The 12,582-nt window shown below is 44.6% G+C and overlaps 1 long non-coding RNA gene across 1 annotated transcript; it reads right to left on the reverse strand.

The window, feature by feature from the left end:
• Nucleotides 1–970: 970 nt before the first annotated feature.
• Nucleotides 971–2,035, reverse strand: LOC137484390 (uncharacterized). The gene is made up of 3 exons (XR_011004858.1): nucleotides 1,740–2,035; nucleotides 1,446–1,542; nucleotides 971–1,238 (listed from the first exon to the last, which is right to left on the reverse strand). It is a non-coding gene; the product is annotated as an uncharacterized lncRNA (long non-coding RNA).
• Between the last annotated feature and the right edge of the window lie 10,547 nt (nucleotides 2,036–12,582).

The raw sequence follows: 12,582 nt of genomic DNA on the forward strand, positions 1-12,582 counted from the left end.
TGATGGGAGAAACAGCACCCTGCCAAATGGAAAAGTGAGAAATACTTTACTCTTTGTTATTTATTTACTCAAGTATATGTTTAAATGAAAGGCTGAGGACTCCACACACACCTCCTGGAGCCATTCTTGGAGCACTTTTCTGGTGGAGCACAGGAGCTCTAGAAGACCCTGCTTAGTGCCTGGAGCTGGATCCGTGCAGGGTGGGATGAGGTCTGGGAGCCTGGAGCAGCTGCTGGCTGTTGGCTGTGCAATGCCTTGTCTCTGCTTCAGAGGTGCCAGAGCACCGTGGGAAAGGTGGAGGAGCTGCCAAGGGAAAGGTCTCACTCTATTTCTTGGACAAATGTAATGCTTCTGGAAGCTCAGATGGAGACATGCTTCCATGGGAAGTGTTTACCACCACTGCAGGCATTAATCTCCCAGGGATGTGTTGGACAGTGGATGGTTGGATTGCTTCACCTTTCCTTGGCATGAGCTGACCACTTCTAATCCCACAGGGATCCTTGCCATGAGCACAGCTTGCTCCTCCCCTGCCCCACATACCCATGGCCCCAGCTGGCTCCACTCCTCCTGCCCTGAGGAGCTATTTTAGTCATTTAAATTCCTTCAATATTTATTCACTTTATTCCTTAAATACCAAAATGGATATTTTAGCTGAAGATTTTTCATTATTTTCTTTCATCATCTCCAGCTATTTTTTACCTTCTGTTGAGCCCCTTTATATATAATGTCACCTCTCTGCACCTTGCCTCAGGTATCCTGGCACCCCAGACTGTACTGATAAAACATCCCACCCGCAGACCTGAGAAAACGGGGAGAAACCACCACATTTTAAAGCAGGATGATGAATTTAAATTCATCAGGCCTCATGACATTACCTTATGTGACTTGGCAGATCACCCCACTGTGAGTCCTGAGCCCTGCCACTGAACTCTTTATCAAATCAAACACTAATGAGAGCAGGATAATCCCATTTCTTTGGGATGGAAAGACATTTATTGCTGTGCCTTATCTTGCCCCTTTCAGTACAGCTGGTTGCAACTGTTTGCTCTGCTTTTATGCTGCTGTGTGCAAATAGAGATGGAAAAGGGGCTGGGAGCATCATTGTACCAACAGGTTTCTGTTTGTGGAGCTGTGCTGTGCATGGCCCCCAGGATGAGCAGAAACAAGTATTTATGAATTATTTACATTTCTTTAGCTGCTGTTCATAATTTTGCTGTTTAAACAGTTAGTCCTCTGTTCTAGGAGCAGAAAGAAAGCCAAAATGACTTCAGTGGCAGCTGAAGTATCCCACAGAATGACTAGTAAGTGATCAAAGTAACTTGTGAGGAAAATACAGCCTGAAAAATTATTCATCCCATCCACACAACAAATCGGTCACTGAAGAGGAATTTTTATTCTACAGAAAACCCTCAAAATAAAAAGCAGAGAGAAGAAAAATGGTTTACCTTTTCCACCATAGAATGGGCATGTTCCAAAAAAAGTAGAATAAATATTCAATATTATTGTGGTTCTTTGTCTCTAAATTGTGAGAACTTCTGAATCCTGCAGAAAAATAAAGAATCTAATCGAGTCAGCTAAAGAGATGATGTTTTTTCCCTTATCAAAATGAGACAGAAGCACTTTATTTTGACTTTTTCCCATCAAAAATGTTATGGAAATCAGCGATTTCCTTTGGAAGATTTTGATGAAAATGAAAATCCCATTTGTTAATGAAATACCAGCCTGCAGTGGGTGCCTACCAGTTGTGGGGCTGTTCCTGGTACCAGCGTTCCCTCAGCACAGGCCCGTGGAGTTCACTGGGGCTGCTCTTGGCTCCAGCAGCTCAGAGATACCTCACAAAATCCCCCTGAGCTGGAAAGGGGCTCTGCTCATTGCTAATTTATTCTCCATGAATAATTCAACCACTTCTTGTCATTGCTGTGCCACACACCGCACTCGATTTTGTCACTGACACCTCCAAGTGGAGATGGGAAGGGCAGAACAAGGGTTCCCAAGCCCTGGTGTGGAACATCCCCTGTGTGGTGTTGGTGTGGGGTGGAGATGAGAACTGCAGAACTTCAGCAGCTCAGGGCTTACCCCTGCAATACATCCCCCAAACCCAGCCAAGCATGGGCTGTGGATAACTACAGCGTGACTGCGTTCGAATATTTGTATTTCAGCCAAGTTTACTGAAAAAAAAAAAAAAAAAAAAACCAAAAAAACAAAAACAAAAACAAAACTCAAAAAAAGCCCCCCAAAACCAAATCAACTTGTGTCTGCACATAGGCAAGACACAGGTATGGAGAAAATGGCATTTTTATGTAAATAAAAATTGCAGAGAAAAATCTATTCTTCCTCTGCCCAGCTTATATTTGAGGATACACTCCAGGGTTTATTTTGCAGGTGAGCTGCTGGAGCTTTAACTCTATAAATAAGATTTATTTGGCTCCATTGATCTCAATGGCACGATGCTGATTGACACCTGCTGAGGATACATGCATAACTATTTCTCATAACGAGCTCCTTCTGAGCCCACGAGTGCCAATTGATGTGGCAATTACACATTAATACGTGTGACTGTGCACAATCAAACTGGGTGAGAAGGGATGCAACCTTTTGTTTTTTAAAATTAATAAAATATTTATTGCAATCAGCTCATACCTCCCAATTTGTTGCCAATTAACTAAAGTGTTTAGTGTGAAGCTGATTGAGGCTGCGGCCACAGGGCTGCACTCGGGGAACAAATTGGAGGCATCTTGCCCTGAATTTCTCTCTGTTTCATTCTCTCCAGGTAGGAACAGAACAGCAGGAGCCAGGAAATGGTGAGGACTTTCCTCTCCAGGGAAAGGCAGCTCCAGTCATCAAGAGGAGACAAAGCCAGCTGACAGGTAAAACACCCCACAGATTCAAACTCTGAAGTGCATCAGGTTAAACTCGTGTTGATGAGATTTCAGCCAATAAGCTGAAGTTGACTTTTGAATTTTTTTTTTCAGGAATATTGATTAAATGTGGAACTGCAGAACAGAATGACACCAAGTTTTGAAATATGTTTGCCATGGAAATTCAAACTTTGATTTTTAGCTGGTCTGGTGTATGGGGTCTGTTACTCTAATCTGAGGAGATCCCTGTAGTATGGGACCTCAAGGCATGGCAGAAGATTTATATAATTACACAGAGGCCAGGAAAGGACAGGAAAAGTACTGGAGATGATGTTTTGGACTGGCAGAGAGCCTCCCCAGCTGTGGTGGGCTGTACTAATGCTGCTGGGAAGATGACTTGGCTTGGATGGCACATGGTGTAAATCTCTTCTGGAAGTCAGCGACAACAGAGCTGCTTTGAACTGGAGACTCTGATGAACATCTACTCCTGTCCAGTGCTTTGCTCCTGCTCCTTTTGAGCAACTTTCTCCTGGCACAGCACAGCTGATGTCCCTGGGCACGCCAAAAAAAAACAACCCCAAACTGCCAAAGGCCAAGTTATTCCAATACTTGAATTCTCACTTGTGTCCCATAGAAGTTGATTATTTAAATTGTATTCACAGCCTCAGTGCCTTGATGACTCCTTCTCAGAGCATTTCTTCCCATTTGTTTATTTTTAATTTAAACCAGTGAACTATTCCTTCATTCCTTCCCTCATGTTAGAGAGCAGGACAGATTTGTTAGAACTCCAGTGAGCTCTGGAAATGATTTAGTAAAATCTTTACTTGGGATGTTTCAGAGGAGCACAGGCTGTGTCAGAGAGCCAGGTTCTGTGCCAATAGGAAGAGCAGGCCCTGAGTTTTGTTTATGGGTTTTGTTCAGCTTGTTCAAACTCTATAATGAGGGACTGTCTCTTCATCAAATCTGTCTAATGGGATCTTTGATCTCCATTAGGAGCTGGAGCTCAGCGAGAACAGAATCAGCACCAGTAACACGTTTTATCTGAGGCTCCCCACTGATACAAAAAAGGTGATTCATCCCCAAACTGGGCCATTTTTTTCAATGAGCTTGCCATTCATGGGAATTAGGTCTAGTCCTTGCTGCTGCAGCTCACATAATTATTAATAAACTGAATGTCTGCATCTAAAACAAGATCAAATCACATCTTCTTTTCTAAGAATGACTGGGCAGAGCAGAGCTGGCTTTGTTCTAGCTAAAGGGTGGCAGAGAGCCAAGCCCCGGCAGAGTGAACATTTAATGATGGCTCACACCAGCAGAGTAGGAGGTACCAGGGACACAGGAGGTGGCAGCAGTGTCATAGGTTCTCCACTTGCATCCTTGTTGGAGCTGAGCTGGGTTGGACAGGGCTGGATCCCTGTTCTGTAGCATCCCCCAGTGTCAATGTGTCTTCTTGGAGTTGCACAAATGTTTACCATGAACATGGAAAGAGACATGATGGGTGAGGAACTGGAAGAGGACACGGAATGATCCTTAGAAGTCTCCTTTTTTCTTCTCACAGTGATCCGAATTCATCATCCCCTGACAGAGCCTCTCATTTTCAGGGGAGGCTAGCACTTCATCCTCTCTGCACAGAAAATTATCACCCACAGGCAGAAGTAGCCTGTTGGCACAGGACCAATATATTTTTAGGCAATTCAGGCTCAGGTGGAGTTCAGCAGCTCCAGCCCTATCCCCTGATGGTGCTTTCAGCCTTCCCAAGGGTTCTGCAGAGCCTGGACCTGCTCCCTCAGCACAGCTGGGGAGTTCATCCAACACAGACTGTGACAGGCTCTAAATCCACACGTGCAGCTCCACTCCCCCTGGAAATGGGCACAAATTGGGTCCACGACAGCAAGATTTATTGCAGTGTGAACAGCGGGGTAGAGCAGAGAAAGAACATTGGGAAAGAAACCTCTGGCCAAATATCTTGATCTGCCTCTTTCTATTACTTCGTTGCAGAGTGTATAATGGTGAGGCAAAAAATTCTTGCAGGAAAATAAGGGAAAAAGGAATATTTCCATCATTTCACAACTGTTGGTGGAAATTCAGGAAGGAAACAAATTCCTGCCCTAGTGCAGGGGTCATTTAAATGAAATCAGTGCTGAATCCTGTCATGTGGAAAAGAACTGTCTTCCACTGCAGGGGCCAGGTGCTGAAAGTGGGATCAGGGGGATTCTGCCTCCTAAAACTGTGAATGTTGGAGGATTTCTCCCAGAGAAAAACTGCCAAGAACAAAGGGTCTCTCTGGCCCTGGTCTCCCTGGGGATGCCTCTCAGCTGCTGCCAAGACACTTGAGCACCAGACTTTCCTTCCTGTGGAGAAGAGCTCTCCTCCAAGGCAGGGTGCCTGGTGCCAGATGTGGGATTTCACCTAAAACTGCCAATGTCCAAGGATTGCTCCCAGACAAATGCTGCCAGATGGGTCTGGCTGGCCTTGGCCCCCCGGAGGCCACCTCAGGTCATCAGCTCTGGGACACTGAGGGGCCTGGTTGACCTTCCTGTGGAGGAGCCATCTTTATCAGCCATGCATCCGTGACCCAAGGTGGGATTCTACCTCCTAAAATTTGGAACGTCACTGACCTGTTTTAATTTATTTCTGAGAAACTACAGGTAGAATCATTGAATCCTAGAAGAGTCTGAGTTGGAAGGAATTTTGGAGATCATCCAGTGCCAGGGGCAGGGACATGGGCAGGGACACCTTCCACTATCCCAAGCTGCTCCAAGCCCTGTCCAACCTGGCCTTGGACACTTCCAGGGATCCAGGGGCAGCCCCAGCTTCTCTGGGCACATGTGCCAGGGCCTCCACACCTCCTCGGTAAAGAATTTCTTCCTAACATCAAATCTAAACCCACTCTCCTACAGTTTGAAGCCATTCCCCTTTGTCCTGTCCCCACAGCTCCATGTGAAGTATCCCTCTCCATCTTCCCTGTAGGTTCCCCTTGGGCAGGTTGATATCTGAGGTGCATCAGAAGAAGGGAGAAATGCAAATATTGTACTACTCACCAGCAGATCAGAGAGAGAATGACACAGTTACCATACATTGAATTTCTCACTTTGAAGCAAATATTAGGAGATAAATATTTCTTTGAGGGTGGGTTTGTACAGAAAAAAAATAATAAACTTGCAGACAAATTCAATATCATATTAAAATAGAATTACAGTTACTAGCTGAAGGGGATGTGGTGGGTGTAGTCTATTTGAAATTTAGAAAAGCATCTGATGCAATCTCTCATAAAATTTTAATCTCAAAATAAATTAAAACTAGCTTTGATATAAGCACAGCGACATGGATCCATAACTGGCTAAAGAATCATAAAAGTAAAATGAAAAGTGGCATTTACATCACACTGGAGGAAGTAATCTTTCTTACTGCAACTCCGATAAGAATAATTGCCCTTATTTATTATCTGCCCAGCAATAGAGAAGGGGAAGCATTAACAGCACATTGCCAGACTAAACAGGAAGGCATATAATGCACGTGAACTTTGGGAAAGAAGTATTATAGTGGATTTCTGTCCGTGGTGGGCAGTTAGAGCAGGAAAGGGGCTTTAAATTCATGGCTTTGCTTGCTCAGAGGTACCTTGGGCAGCTGAGGGCCAGCAGGGAGGCAGCTCTCCTGCTCTGAACCCACAGGCAGTAAAGTGAAATGCTTGTCTTTCACAAGCTTTAATGTGCATGATATTCATGATATTAACAGAGTTATCAGTGTTTTCCCTTAATTGGATGCAGCCTGCAAGAAGGAGCTGCTGTGTCTCATTAGGAGGCTCTGGGGCACTGGTGCCCTGCTGGGGCTTGGGGCTGGCCTGTCCCTCAGTCACCTGTGTTTGGGGGAAACTGAGCTATTCTCCCGTTTGATGGGTCCAAACTGGATGGACTGGAGCTGTCGGTAACTTGTCCATACACAAGGTGAGGGTGAAAAGACATTGGTGACTTATCCTACACTGCAGCATTTGCAATTTGGGGGTTGGTTTAGACCTCCTTGCTCTAATTAATCCATATGCCCAACTGAACCAGTTTGCCTGGGGGAAAAAAATTAAAAAAATCTTTGAAAGTTCTGGGAGAGCAAAAATTGAGCTGGAAAGTCCAGATGAGGCAGAAGTAGATATCATCTCTGCACAGTGGTAATTGACTTTGAAGACACTATTCATCTGAATTACTCAGTTTGCAAGGGTTCCCATCCATTCCATCTTCACAGAGAAATTCAATATATTCAAGAGTAAAGATGTACAAAGAACTGATTTTTCTGTCATTTGCACAGCCCAAATGAGGAAATGTAAAAAGAAATCATTTCACATCAAGCTGAAGCAATTTATGAAATTCTTTCAGGGAAATTAAAGTGAAAAAAATCTTTCTCATGAAACCAAAGATTTTCATTATCCATTTTTAATTAATTTAAAATAAAATAGATGTCTTGTTGTTATATAATGTAGAAATATTTCGTTCAAAGGCATCGAGAAAAAATACCCTAGTTTAGATTTTTCTCTGAAGGATTTCTTTTTCCAAAACAATTTCTCAACCCAAAATTTATTCAAAACTTTACTTCAATCAATAGCTTCATTTTTCTGATGGGAAATGTTCCGAGGAAAGCCTTCCCCAAGTCTGGCTGATTCTGGATGTTGCTGGGTGCTTGTTTTCCTTTGTGCAGTGATGCTGTGCATGGATGGGCACTGCCTCCTCATGGCTCTTTCTGAGGGACATCATCATCACCCTCAGTACCGAGGAGGGCAGAGGCAGGTGGTGGTGACCCCTCAGTGCTCTCCACAGCAGCATCTTCTCCAGGAACAGGCTCTCACTGCGTGATGGGGGCTAACCCTGTACTGTGCCAGCCGGAACTGTCCCTGACCCTCCTTCTGTGTGAGTTTTGGGGACCATTCCTTGCTTTGAATGAGCTACAGGGGGCAGACAGAGTTTGGAAATTCAATCACAGAGAAGATCTCTGCAGTGGAGGTGTTCCAGAACCTCACTGTAGCTATGGAAGTCTACTTCAAACTCGTGGAGATTCCACAGAGGTCTTATAACTCTTGGCATTCCAGCCTTCCTCTGTCCCAGCCTTCCATGCTGAGGATCCCACTGAGCCTTGGAATAGAGCTGGGCTCATTGTTATTGATGCCACATCCCTGGAATTGTCCAAGGCCAGGATGGATGGGGTTTGGAACAACCTCTTCTAGTGGAATGTTGTCACTGCCCATGGCAGGGAGGAGAAGTGAGATGTTCCTTCCAACACCCAAATCATTCTGGGATCCCATGTTTCCACAGGGAACACATCCATTAGCTCTGTTCACCTGGATGAAAAGAAAGTCTGTGGGCTCCTGGAGCAAGCCTGTCCCCACTGTGACACCTCAGCCTGGTTCTCCATCTTCCTGCCCCATAAAGCTTGTCACATCTGGAGCTCCCTGCTCCAGCAGCCTTTACTCCATCCTTCATTTTGATGCCTTGTTCCAGGTTTTAAATAGCTGCGAGTCCCCCATTGCTCATTAGCAGGCTCAGAGAAACGGCTTTTATAGACCCATGTATTAAACAAATAAAAGACGTCAAGGAAACTTAAAAACACATCCAGCTGCTCGCAGATTTACTGCGCCAACATTAAACTCTCATTAAATGTACTTTTATAAGGGGTGGCTTTATTTTCTGACTCTGAATACCTGTGACAGCGGGAAGTGGGGGTTATCGAGATATACTGGCTAAATGAGAACATTTATCGGCGTGAGGTTTATTGGGCACGTCGTGGTGACAGTGCAGAGCATGCCAGGTGTTTTGTGGGCTGTCACGCAGGAAGGCGCTGCCGGCCTCGCTAACAGGGAGTTTATGAAGCAAATAAACATTTTCTTGCTGTCTGGCTTCCTTGCTTCCCCCTCCCCCCACCCAGTCTCTTTGTCTCCTAGGAAGTTATGCTAAATATTTCAGGGCACTAAAAATTTTACTATTTTATCCAGAGGATGTCTTCGTGCGTCCGGAAGTAACCTTGTCTCAAATCCTACGTTTTGATCTCTGAGGTAGGTGAGATGGGGATTTCACAGGAAAGAGAACAGAACAGTCTGAGTTGGGAGGGACCTTAAGGATCAACTCATTCTATCCCCAGGGACACTTTCTGCTAGCCCAGATTGCTCCAAGTCCTGTACAACCTGGCCTCGGACTCTTCCAGGGATCCAGGGGCAGCCCCAGCTTCTCTGGGCACCCTGTGCCAGGGCCTCCCCACCCTCACAGGAAGAATTCTTCCTAATATCTGATCTAAACCTGCCCTCTGCCCGTTTGAAGCCGTTCCCCCTTGTCCTGTGACTACCCCAGCAGTGACCACCATCTCCCATCAGTCCTGCACAGATACCAGATATTTCTGCCTCTGCTCCTTACTGCAGCCAAGGCCAAAGGTGCCCCATGAGGTTTGCAGAAGGGCTGGCTCTTACCTGGCTCCCACAGCCTGTGTGGCAGAGGTTTTGATGGACACACCCTACAGGACAAAGCAGTGACACCTGTGTTGGCACCTCTGTTTCTCCCTCACTGCCGAGGCAGAGCAGGAAATCTGCTCACTGCAGCACATGTACTCATCAGATGCTAGATTGATATGGACAAATGGGAACAAACCAAATTGGTTTATGCCATATTTGAATTTTTATCTGCAACAATAATCCGTTTATTAGTGAATAATTCAGGGTATTAAATACTAAAACCACATCTTTGATGCTGAAAGTCACTGAGCCCCAGAGTGCTGGAGGCTGAGGGAGTGTGCTGAACCAGGCCTGGGATATACTGCTCATCTTCTTCATCCTTCAGCTGGTACAGATGTGGTAAGACTGTGGACAGACCTGCACTCTGACCCAATGTGACCATCCTAGTTGTCTGAAAATAATATTTTTTCCAATATGACTTATATATATTCCATTTCTTGTTTCAAGTAAAAAGTGATGTGATGGCAGAAGAAAGGGTTTATGTCTTTGGGGCCCAATTTTCTGAATACTGCACAAAAATATACATGCAATTCTTGGCAATAATTGAGATTTTGTATGCAAATTGGGTCATTCTGTGTGTGTAATTGCCCTTTCAATGCATAATTGCCCATGGGCAGGTTTTGCAGAAGATCATATCAACTGCATGTGCAGATAAGTCGCACATTTTTATTCACTTCAGGAAATGTGCACAAGCAGGAATTTAAAACCAGACACCCAAGAGGGCTGGGGACTTCTTAGCGGTCTGGAAACAATGAATGCTCAGGTTGTAATCAGCAGGCAGGATTTGGTGAAGATTATGAACCTGAGAAACAGAATAAACATTTGTGATGGATGTTGAGAACATCCCGTGGCACCGGAGGGGACAGCACGGGGATGGCTGTGCTGGGAAGGCCTGGCTCACCTTAACCCTTCCTTCTCCTGTGCAGGTGACAAGGGAGAGGCAAACACTCCTTTATTAATTAGCACCCCTTAATCACTTTGCAGGAAGGATGACATTTGGACAAGCATCCCATCCCTCATCCCCTGTGGAAACCTGATTCTCCATGCACAGCAGAGAGCAGAGCCTACTGAGAGTTGAGCCCGTGCTTAACTTTAAGCATGTTTGTTTTCTGTTCCTATTAATACAAATGCTGATTACTTAAGAGCTTTGCTGAAATGGGTCCAAAGCACCAGAATGGCCTGAATGAAAGTGGCATTTTGATGTCCCGATTAGAGAAAACCTGTTCCAGGGTCTTCAAGGAATATCTACAGAATTTTTGTGAGCCATTTTCCCTTCCGCAATCTTTCTACCTAAGTTTTAAAGACACTTTTACTGAAGATTTACTGATAGAAACCTTCTACTGAGTGCATTTGATTGCTCCATATTTCAGAAACAATGTGGGAATGGAAAAATCTCTCTCTTTAGGCTCCATTATCTTAGACTCCTGTTGTCGGCGTGGAGTTATAAAGAACCAATACTACCTTTAAACACCGAATACCTTAACTGCTCAAAACATAAAATGAAAGCACTAAACATATCAGTTTTGTGTAAAAAACCCTGCACTTTTTCCCTTGTAATAAACAAATAGATATATAACAGCAGCCAAAAAAAAACAGGTAAAAGCTTCAGCTGCTCTTCTCGGAGTGCTGGGCTGTAACTGCTGGATGAAAATCCATCACTGTGTGACTTTAGCTTCCATACTGGGAATGAGGGTCGCTGTCTGTTCACAGCCTCCAGTGACAGAGTGGGTCATTTCAAGGGTTAGCAGTGAGGAAATACTGTCCCTGGAATTAGGGTCCCCTCGACAAGGGCGTGTGCCCAGCAGAGCTGCAGGGAGCACAGCCTGCCCTCCCATTTTCTGTTGCAGTCACGATCGTCCTGGTTGGTGATTAAATTCTTCTGGGCAAACCCTGTCTGTGATAAATTTGATAAGATAAATTATTTTTCTAGACAAAGGAAATGCAAGATATCTCATCTATCTGGACCGAAGATGCCATTTGATATAGTGCCACATGGGAAATTATCAGCTCAGCTGAAAGTGCCGAGAATTTATACAGGAGCTGTGAAGTGGGAACAGCGCTGGCTAAAGGGGAGCCCGTGACAAGGAGCAGCAAAAGGGGAGTTATCACTCTGAAGTGAGGTTACCAGCAAACATCCCCGAGGATCAGGACTGGATCTGAGCATATTTCATTTCATTTCTGCATTGATCTTGGAAGGGAATGAGGAGAGTGACAATGACACTTGGAGCTCATGTGATGGAAGGTGCATCCTCAATGCAAACCAGGATGGGGTTGCTGACTGAGGACTGACCTTGAAAACTGAAGCAATATACAATAATATATAATGTATGTTCGAGTACTTATGGAGCAGTAGTGAGAATTCCAGCCATTTGTTAGAAATGACTGAGGAAGAGAAAGACCTGAATGTACTTGGGCATCACAGGTTAACCATTAAGTGGCAATTATATGGTTTCAAGGAAAAAAAACTATCAGATATACCCAATTCACTTTTTCAGTTAAGGCTACAAGGTCTAGAGAAGCACTAATTCAATTTCACAAAGGTAGGCCTGACCTCATCAGAATAGTGTGTAGAGTTCTCTTCCCCAAGAGTGAGAGGGAAGAATTCAAACAGTAAATGGTGCCATAAGGGGATTTAGGACAATCAGAGGAATGCAGGAACTGTCCAGCTGAGAGAGGAAAAAAGCACTTAGTTTAGTTAGGTAAAGACTGGGAGTGGAACATATGGAGGGGCAAACATTGAAAATGAGAAAACATCGAAATAAGAAAATTGCTGCTGAAAAGAAATAACAGTGATGGGCATGAGGACAAATGACTTAAATAAGCCAGGAGTTAATTTAGGCTTGAAATTAGAGGAAGATCGATGTAGTAACAAGTGGGGGCAAGCCCCTTTAACAGTAATGTGAAATAAAGCATGAATGGTGTCTTACAAAGTTTTTAATGGAGCTGAAGGAGGATGTGGCTGTCAGGACCAGGGACATGTCCCTGTGTGGTGTTTTTTGGGAAGGACTGAGCATTGTGGCTGCAATGCGCTGTGTAATGGCAGCCCAGGGACATGTAAAGATTTCTGTCTCTAGGGAAGTTTGAGGAATAGCAGCTTGTAAAACAGACACCTTTGAAGGTAAGCCTGAAGAAAACTATTTGGGATTACCATTGTACACTTGGTTTAAACCTCTAAGCCATGCACTGAAAGAGGCAGAGATTGGATTGTGAGAGTTACCTGCCCTGGTGAGGGCCCTGTGTAGC

This window comes from Anomalospiza imberbis, chromosome 17, assembly GCF_031753505.1.
Source record: "Anomalospiza imberbis isolate Cuckoo-Finch-1a 21T00152 chromosome 17, ASM3175350v1, whole genome shotgun sequence".
Taxonomy (NCBI): Eukaryota; Metazoa; Chordata; class Aves; order Passeriformes; family Viduidae; genus Anomalospiza; species Anomalospiza imberbis.